This window comes from Astatotilapia calliptera, chromosome 17 (genome assembly GCF_900246225.1).
Source record: "Astatotilapia calliptera chromosome 17, fAstCal1.2, whole genome shotgun sequence".
NCBI lineage: Eukaryota > Metazoa > Chordata > Actinopteri > Cichliformes > Cichlidae > Astatotilapia > Astatotilapia calliptera.
In genome coordinates, this window is record NC_039318.1 from 19,079,403 (window position 1) to 19,089,046 (window position 9,644).

General features: G+C 44.5%; 1 long non-coding RNA gene across 1 annotated transcript; it reads right to left on the reverse strand.

The window, feature by feature from the left end:
- Window positions 1-1,706: 1,706 nt before the first annotated feature.
- LOC113009773 (uncharacterized) lies at window positions 1,707-4,172 on the reverse strand. The gene is made up of 3 exons (XR_003270245.1): window positions 4,040-4,172; window positions 3,781-3,895; window positions 1,707-1,761 (listed from the first exon to the last, which is right to left on the reverse strand). It is a non-coding gene; the product is annotated as an uncharacterized LOC113009773 (long non-coding RNA).
- Between the last annotated feature and the right edge of the window lie 5,472 nt (window positions 4,173-9,644).

Sequence of the window (9,644 nt, forward strand, 5' to 3'; positions counted from 1 at the left end):
TTCAGGAAAACAAAAAAAAAACTGTGACAAGGATACATTTTGTTTAACACCCTAACTCAAGATTTAAGCTGCTTAGCAGTTTGGGTTGCATTTTTAGTTTTACTACTTTACATCCTATTTGTTTGGCATTATTTTGCTGAAATAAGCCGAACTTCATGTCCCACCAAACCTCGCTATATATATCCATTGAATATGATAGAAACCGGCATGGCTCAGTAGCAAAAACTGAACCGTAGACTACAGATGCTGATGCTGGAGGTCTCATTGTGGCCACAGTTCTTCATTATGTGCACAGACCTGTTTGTGCACATGGACAGACTCGTCCTTCCACTCGACCTTGAACCTTCTTAAATGAGCTCCAGAGACACCGGGAGTCTTTCTGGATCGGGTCTTTAATTGGAATTTGAACTTTTATTGTTGGATGCAGAGACGTCCATGCTCTCTGATGACTTTCAGGGCTGTTTCTGAGTTCTGGGCTTGAGGAGAGGAACCTAAAAGCACCAACATTCAGCATTAGTTTGCAGCCTCGTGGGCAGAGACTTTAGTCATGACTGAAACTTTTAATAATCTAGGAAAATCCTGAAAATCCTTCCTCGATGATGAATCGCCCACATATTCCTTCCCAAACAACTTTAAAGCCAAAACCAAATCAAACATTGATTTACTTATGGGGAGGCTCTGGTTAATTTTGATGAGTCATATGATTATAATTCATATCAAATATCAAAGTGTGTGTGAATCATGACTTGACATAAGCTCTCAATCCGCCGTGCACCTTCAAACCGCCACAGTAGGTGGATTTACTGAGCCTCGCTGTCTTTGTGGCAGCCTGACCTGGTTACTGCTCTGACTTCCAGGAACAACTCAGTGTTTTCTCCTGACACAGAAGCTACTCAGCTTTGTCTTCTGCTTTTTTTCCTTTTCTTCTACTCTTCTCCTGCAGTGCCGGCGCGCTGACATTTTTGATAAACTGGGTCGATTTATGAAACCCATCTAGTCAAGGGTTCTTTGGCTGCCTCGATCAAGGGCACAACCTAGTTTTATCTGACCGCACATCTGAACATCAAAACCCAGGTTTTACCCCATGAAAGTGCCCATCTTCTCAGGAAGGAAGTGACATCATCATCATTACCACTGTGGGATCAGCTGACTCAGCAGGAAAAAAGAGACAGAGAGGAGGATAAGGGGAGCACAGAGGAGGGAAGGATATAGGTGGAAATTGAGGAGAAAAGGAGAAATAGGAAAGCCCACGATGATGAAAAGGAAGGAAGGTTTGGAGGAGAGTGAAGTAAACAAAAATGTTTTTAAAATGAGGAGAAATAAAAGTTAAGAGGAAAAAGGTGGAGTTATTGGAAAAAAAAACTAGGCTGGAAAACCTAAAAAGGAAAAAAGTAAGGGGGGGGGGGCAGAGTGTGATGGTGAGGAGACAGTGGAGTAAAGGGGGAAAGGGGGAGAAAGAAAAGAATGCAGTAGCGAGGAGAAAAGGGGAGGAGCCATTGGCTGGGAGACTCCTTGGAAATTTGCAGTGTGACTCAGTGATGTTTTGAAATTGAGGGAGGTGACGAGAGCGAGGGGGTAGAGAGGGGGGAGGAAGATGATGGGGAGGAGATATAAATACAGCAGGGGCGAGTGAACCCGCCACAGTCAAAGATGCCTCTTCTGCTCATCAGACTCTCTGCTGTCGTGCTCCTCGTCAGCCTCGTCTCCGCCCAGCAGCGCCTCACCTGCCCCCAGGACATCCACACGGGGCTGATGAGGGACCTGTGGAAGCACACCAGGCTGCTGATCAATAGGCTGCCGGTAAGTTCAATAACTGCTTAATACTGCTTTAGAGTTAAGCTCCCACCAGTCATTCAGTGCATCATCAGTCTGATCAGCTACAGCTACTCAGTATTTCAGTTTGTAACACTTTTACTGATTTGTTTGCTGATCAATATCAATTTTCATTTACTGATGAGTCTGCAGATGAAGCCAATCTTGATACATTTTTAACATCAAGACATTAGTTAAGATTATTTATGGTTAATTACAGTTATTGATTAGTACTTAATTTCATTTCAGTAACAGGATCGATGTTCTATCGATCAATATGTGAATTTATTATCAATAAAGACTGCAGCATGAATTTGCCCAGCAAATCAGTTTAGCTGAATTAATGATCAGTAATCAGTACTGGGGTAGCTGTAGCTCAGGCGGTAGAGCAGGTCATCTACTGATCGGAAGGTTGGTGGTTTGATTCCTGGCTTCCCCTAGTCTGCATGCCAAATATCCTTGGGCAAGATATTAACCCCAAAATGCTCTCCGATGCATCCATCAGAGTATGAATGTGTGTGAATGTTACTTAGAAAGCACTTAGAACAATGTGCTTGTGTGAATGGGTGAATGTACAAGTTGTGTAAAGCGCTTTGAGTGCTCAGAAGAGTAGAAAAGCGCTATATAAGAACCAGTCCATTTACCATAATTCTTTTAAAATTACTTATTTTAAAATATTGATTGTCTGTTTCATACTAATTGGCTTTTATTAACGTCAGAATTGCAATATATTGATTAGTCTCTCAGTCATAACGTTACACTTTTTAAAGTCAAAGTAAACTTTATTGTCATCTCTGCTATATACTGTAATGTATATAGCAGAGATGAGACAACGAGGCTCCAGTTCCATTCAGTGCAAAAGAACAACAATAAATATAGTTAAGAGTCGGAATAAGAATAAATATAATGACTGGGGTAAGGGGAGTATAAACACTTTGAGGGGTCAATAACATTCTAAAATTTACAATTTATAGTCACGATTTCTATTCAATCAAATCATAAATGCAAATTATTGATTAGCAAACATTCATTTAACATGCATGCATCATCAATAACTTCTAAATTTTGGCATTTTGTGAGGTTTTGTGCTATCAACCAAACATGGGGACCAACAATGGGGGTGAGTTTTCAAAGTAAAAGTCTGTCACTGAGTGATATGCTTTGTTAAAAAAAATAAATCTGATCTTATTCACAGAGGACTGTGAGCACTGATATGAGTAGGAGTAGTATGAGTCGTCAATCGTATGAGTAAAAACGAAGCTCCTTGTTTCCACAAAGTGAAAGTCTGAAAAGCTGCCGTTTTTAAACCAGATCAAAGACATGAAATCACATCTGAAAGAAACGGGAGCTCGCACTGATAATGCTTTAAATGTTTAAGGCACTACTTTGACTCACTGACAAGGCTTTTAATAACTTATAACACATACTTGAAACAAGCTTGGGTGTTTTGGTTTTGCGTGTTTAAAGCTTTTATGCTTTATTTTGAAAGAAGAAAATGTGTCATGTAAATTAAAAATAAACTACCAAAACCTTTTGTTATGTAATAATGAATTTCACACTTTCACTTACAGACAGAAAACCATTTCTCCCGGAGGTTCAGACTTCTGCCCAACTTCTGTGTCAAATGTCAGGAGGTCAGTAGTTTCAACTCGTCTACAGCTGAGAATGTGATGTTTTCTGAATGGAGTTTGGTGCTGTAGACCTGGTAGCGGTTTTTTTCTGAGGTTTCACCTTTCAGGCATCATGGTGTCCGCCTGGTTTACCTCAACCACAGCCTACACTCCCCTCTGTAATACTTCACCAGTCCTGAGCTGAGTGTTGCTTGTTATGTTCACACAGAAACAATAACGTCTGCGCTCCACCTGCTCTGTCTCTCACACACTCACTCACACACACACACACACCTCGCAGGTGACATTCCTGTTCAGTTGAGCATTTTCTTCGACAGAATTAGTGACGTATTCTTACCCCACAGTTTCATGAGTGAGCTTCCACATACAGATGTGGGGGAAAGTCACGGTGCAGCATGTGGTTATATGGAATTTTGTGAGGTGGACAGAAAGGCCGTGATGTTGCTGAAACTCTGAAAAATCACATGAAGTGAAAATTCAGTGTTTATGTGAAATAAAAACTGGGTTACAGCTTCAGTGAAGCAGAAGATGAGATCTTCGAGTGCAGCTGAATGTGTACAAATGTAAAAGTTTCAGTCATCCTGTAACGTCTTCACCTCTCTGTCACGGGTGTATGACGATGGTTTGGTACCTGATGATGCACAGTGTGTCATTGTGCTGCTCTTGTCTCCTCAGCACGCGATTGGCTGGCTGGAGATCAGAGAGCTGATCAATATCTACCAGAGGAGCGTGTTCAGCAGCGAGGTGATCCAGAAGCTCCTCCACCCACATTACAACGACCTGATGTACGGACTGCAGCACACACTGCGGCACTGCGTGAGTACACAACAGTAACACACATACAAGCGCAATGTGGTCCTGTAACACACAAAAAATGACCACTTTATTCCGTGTGCTTCTTGTTCAGGTTTCCTCCTCTGAATCTTCAAAATATTCCAAGATCATGAAGAAGCTGGAGAAAAGAATTAACAAGGTAAAAATGTACACACCCTACAGCCCCACCAGTACTACTGCTGTTACCACTACAACTACTGTCTTTTCTAATCCTTCATAGTAACCTTGCTTTGAAGTATTGTGCTGCTTCTGCTGCAACTAGCAGCAGCATACTCATAAATGTATTTATATCACTTGAGATATTCACTCTAACTGAACCGGATGTGCCCGATTGTCTGCAGAGGAGGAATGGCGAAGGAGATGAGGGAGACGATGGAGCACTGAAGGCCATCAGAGAGTTCACCTACATCCTCAGGTGGATCAATGAGCTGACACACCACCACATGCCGTAGAGCTGCTTCATCATCATCGTCATCAGTATTTGTATTATTACAACCACCCCAACCTCCACCACCACCATCATCAGCATCATCACTGAGGATTATTTTTTGAGGATCACTTTATGTAGCAAAGAGCTTGTTATTAATGTTTTTATTTATTCTTTTAAACTGAAGTTTTGGATGTATTTGATTTTCTGGCACAAGCGCGCCAGAAAATCAAATACAAGTACGACTGAGAAGAACCAGCAACTCGGCTCTGAGTTTTCTTTTTGACCCGACGCACTGATGGACTAAGGTTTGTGTAAGTGGATCTTCTTTAACAGAAGAACGTCCAGCAGAACCTCAAATTTGCTTTACAAATGTTTGAAAATTTTGATTTTTAAAACAAGGAAAATGAGGTAAAACTAGTAAAAATATAAGCTGTGTTGCTGGGAGCCTCTTAAAAGATTGCGAATAATTTAAAGTATTGAGAATATTTTACATGTGTGATGAAACATTATGTACAATATAAGTTATTTTGGATAATTTATTGTATTTGAGGACCTACTGAAGAATCTGAAGGATTAAAAATACTTGAAGCTTTATTATATCAACCTGACAGAAGAATAAAATAGGATATTTTTATATTTTAACTTTATGTATATGAATTTGTTATATTTTTAGAGAAATAAACTAGTTTTTATCTTAATCACTGGTGACTAGTCTGTTTCTCAGAGTTCCTGAGAGTTCACAGAGCTTTATCTCCCTCTGCTGGCCTGGATTTGAAACAACAACAGTCTGCAGAGCCTGGGAGTGAAGACTGTTCTCCTTTGTTGACATTCATAGAAAAATTGCTCCTTATGAATGATTTCAGCCTAAAATTCGAGAAAAACATTATGAATTATCTGAGAGATGAGCTTATACTGGGGCGACCGTGGTTCAGGGTGTTGGGAAGCTCATCTTGTAACCTCAAGGTTGCCGGTTCGATCCCCAGCTCTGTCTATCTTGGCCGTTGTGTCCTTGGGCAAGAACTTCACCTACCGCCTATTGGTGATGGCCAGAGGGGTCGATGGCACGATCAGGGCAGCTGTGGCTACAACTGTACCACAATGCACAGAGTGCTACTACTCAGCTTCTCGCTCAGTGTCTTCGGTTTGCTGCAAAAATTGGTGCACAGAAGACGTATCCTGAATCAACGGCCTGTGTTTGTTGTCAGCGTTTAGCTAACACTAAAGCAGGACACCTCAGAGCTGCACCACCAAGGAGGAAGCAACTACACGAACTTCAACCCCGAACTCAAACCCCTAAAATCACTGAACGCACATCATGATTCTCCAACTGAGAGAAATCAGGAAGGTAACAAAGTCCAGAGGAAGTGGATGTCACAGCAATAACCAGACGGGAGGCGAATCCACTGTGCACAGACACAGGTGAAAATAATGAGGGCGAGCCAATCATAAAGGAGGGGAACCAATCAAACACCTGGAGGAAGACAAGAAAACATGGAAGGAAAGAAGAGGGTTAATTAGAAAGGTTAACTGCCCCACTAATGTTTTTACACCCTCTCCTGTAAGCACAAAGCTGGCACAAATATCTCTCAAATGATTATTTTAAAGAGTTTAAACAAACTCAAAGTCCACTCACTGGGAGATCAGTGGCTGGCTGTAGCTCAGGATCTGCTGATCGGAAGGTTGGTGGTTCGATCCCTGGCTCCCCCAGTCTGCATGCCAAATATCCTTGGGCAAGATACTACGCCCAAGTTGCTCTCCGATGTGTTCATGGGAGTATGAATGTGTGTGAATCAGAGATGGGCAGTAAGGCGTTACTTGTAACGCGTTACTGTAATCTGATTACTTTTTTCAACTAGTAAAGTAAGGGATTACTATTGCAAAAACGGTAATTAGATTACCGTTACTTTCCCCGTAGGAACACTGCGTTACTGCGTTACTAAAACCGTGATTTTTTTTGCGAGAATGTCTCATGACAGTGACATAAGCGAGTGCGATGTTCGTGACAACAGCTGTGTGCAGATCAACAATGGATAACATATCGAGTGCGGGAGAGAGTATGAGCGTGCAGCGTTTAAAGCGTGGAAGTACTGACCTTTGAGTTTGATTCCATAAAAAGTGACAAAAACATTAGTGTCCGCTGTGCGTGGGAAGAAAACTTCTTTTTACAGCGAAAAAAAACCCCTAAACAAGTACCGAGTGCGCAATGACGTAATGGGAAATTCACGGAAACTCGCGGATTCTTCAACTGACCGCAGCACACCTGCACCAGGGTAAACCTCCGCCTACCCGAGTCCTGCTTTACAGGTGAAAATAGAGCAACAGGATCTCTAGTTTTTGATTTTATTTATTTTCTGCTGTGTTTTACTTGCATCTATTTCAATCAGGTTCAAGATGGCGCTGGAGTGACGGCAGCCTTTCCAAGTAGCTCTGCAACACCGCACCTTTTTGTTAATTTTAACTTTTTAGACTAGGCTTTTCAAACTTTTTTTCACCTTCCTCTACTTATACCTCTTAGATATAGCGATACAAGATGGATAATGCACTTTTTAAAACTTCTGGAACCAGCTCCTTCATCTATTCGAGAGCGGAGCTGCTGGCACTAAAAACAAAGGGACAGACCGGCATGCGACACAACATCCCGGCCGAGCTAAAGAGGAGCTACAGAGGCTGCAAAGCTGGAGCGAGGAGAGCGGATCACCGGAGGCGATTCAAACCATCAATCCCGACAGTGATCATGGGCAACGTGAACTCGTTACAGAATAAGATTGACGAACTGTGCGCTCTGAACAACCACAGACTATACCGTGAGTGCAGCTTGTTTATCTTCACGGAGACGTGGCTAACCGAGCTAACGCCGCAGGCTAACGTAGACCTATGCGGTTTCACACCCGTGAGAGCCAATAGGGACACGCAGGCCAGCGGAAAAAGCAGAGGTGGGGGACTCATTGTCTACGTTAACAACAGATACTGTAACCCTGGACACGTCTCCGTTAAAGTTTCGGTATGCCGTCCGGACCTGGAGCTGCTAGCTGTTAGCTTGCGGCCATATTATCTACCTCGGGAGTTCAGTCATGTGATCTGTGTGTGTGTTTACATCCCTCCGAGGGCCGACGCAACAGCTGCCTGTGAGAAAATACACACAGTCACAGCAAGACTTCAGACACAAAACCCCGAGGCTTTCATTATTATATCTGGAGACTTTAACCATGCAACACTGGACTCTACTCTGGCTGCTTTTCACCAGTTTGTGAATTGTCCCACAAGAAGCAACAGGACAATTGACCTACTGTATGCTAATGTGAGAGATGCATACAGAGCCACCCCCCTCCCCCCACTAGGGAAGTCAGACCACAACCTGGTTTACCTACAGCCACAATACACACCCCTCGTCCAAAGGCAGCCGGTCACAACGCGCTCCATCCGGAGATGGACCCCAAAAAAGGAGGATGCTCTGAGGGACTGTTATGACACCACAGACTGGGATGTGCTCCTGAGCCCACATGGTGAGGACAGAGGGGGCGACACACTGTCTTACAGACTACCTCAACTTTTGTGTGGACACGGTCGCCCCTGCTAAGACGGTACGGTGTTATCCTAATAACAAACCGTGGGTAACACAGGAAGTCAAAGCTGTCCTCAACATGAAGAAGAAGGCTTTCAGGAGCAAAGTGAAGCAGGAGATGAAGGCAGCACAGCGGGAGGTGAAACGCTGCCTGAGGGAAGCAAAGGACACCTACAGGAGGAAGGTGGAGCAGAAGTTGGAGAGGAACAATATGAGGGAGGTCTGGAATGGTGTGAAAACCATCACAGGCCACAACACCAAGAAAAGCACAGTGGGGGGGGGGGGGACTGTGGAGAAGGCAAACGAACTCAACAACTTCTTCAACAGGTTTGACCAGCCCACAATCCCCCCACCCTCACCTTCACTACAGAGTCCAATCCCCACTCTCCTACCTCCCTCGCTTCCCCCTCTTCCTGACACCATGACACCCCCCTCCTCCAATCCCTCTCTCAGCAGCAAGACATCTCCCCCCTCCCCCCTTCCCAAACATCTCCCAGTGTCACAGTGGATCAGGTCAGGAGACAACTGAGGAAGCTTCGCCCCAGAAAGGCAGCAGGCCCAGACAAGGTGTGTCCTAGGATGCTAAAGGCGTGTGCTGCTGAACTTGGGGAGCCGCTACAACGAGTCTTCAACCTCAGTCTGCGACTGGGGAGAGTGCCCGCCCTATGGAAGACATCCTGCATCGTCCCGGTCCCCAAAAAGAACCGGCCCAATGAGCTGAATGACTTCCGACCGGTGGCACTGACGTCACATCTTATGAAGACTCTAGAGCGGCTCTTCCTCAACCTCCTCCGACCACAGGTACAACATGCCCAGGACCCACTACAGTTTGCATACAAGGCGGGTGTCGGAGTGGAGGATGCCATCCTGTACCTCCTACACAGAGCCCACTCACACCTGGATGGGGGAAAAGGCACGGTCAGGATCCTGTTTCTTGACTTTTCCAGTGCCTTTAATACCATCCGGCCCTGTCTGCTTCAAGAAAAACTGAACAGGATGGAGATGGACCCCTGCCTGGTGGCTTGGATCTCCGACTACCTCACCGACAGACCACAGTACGTCAGGCTGAAGGACATCACGTCTGACACAGTGGTCAGCAGCACAGGAGCACCACAGGGAACTGTGCTGTCCCCTCTTCTCTTCACCCTGTACACCTCTGACTTCTGCTACAACTCTGAATTATGCCACATCCAGAAGTTTGCAGACGACACAGCCATCATGGGGTGTATCTGGGATGATCAGGAAGAGGAGTACAGAAGTCTGGTGAGGAACTTTGTCGCATGGAGTCACACAAACCACCTGCAACTCAACACCTCAAAGACTAAGGAACTGGTTGTGGACTTCGGGAGGTCTAGAGCAGGTCCACTGCCGGTTC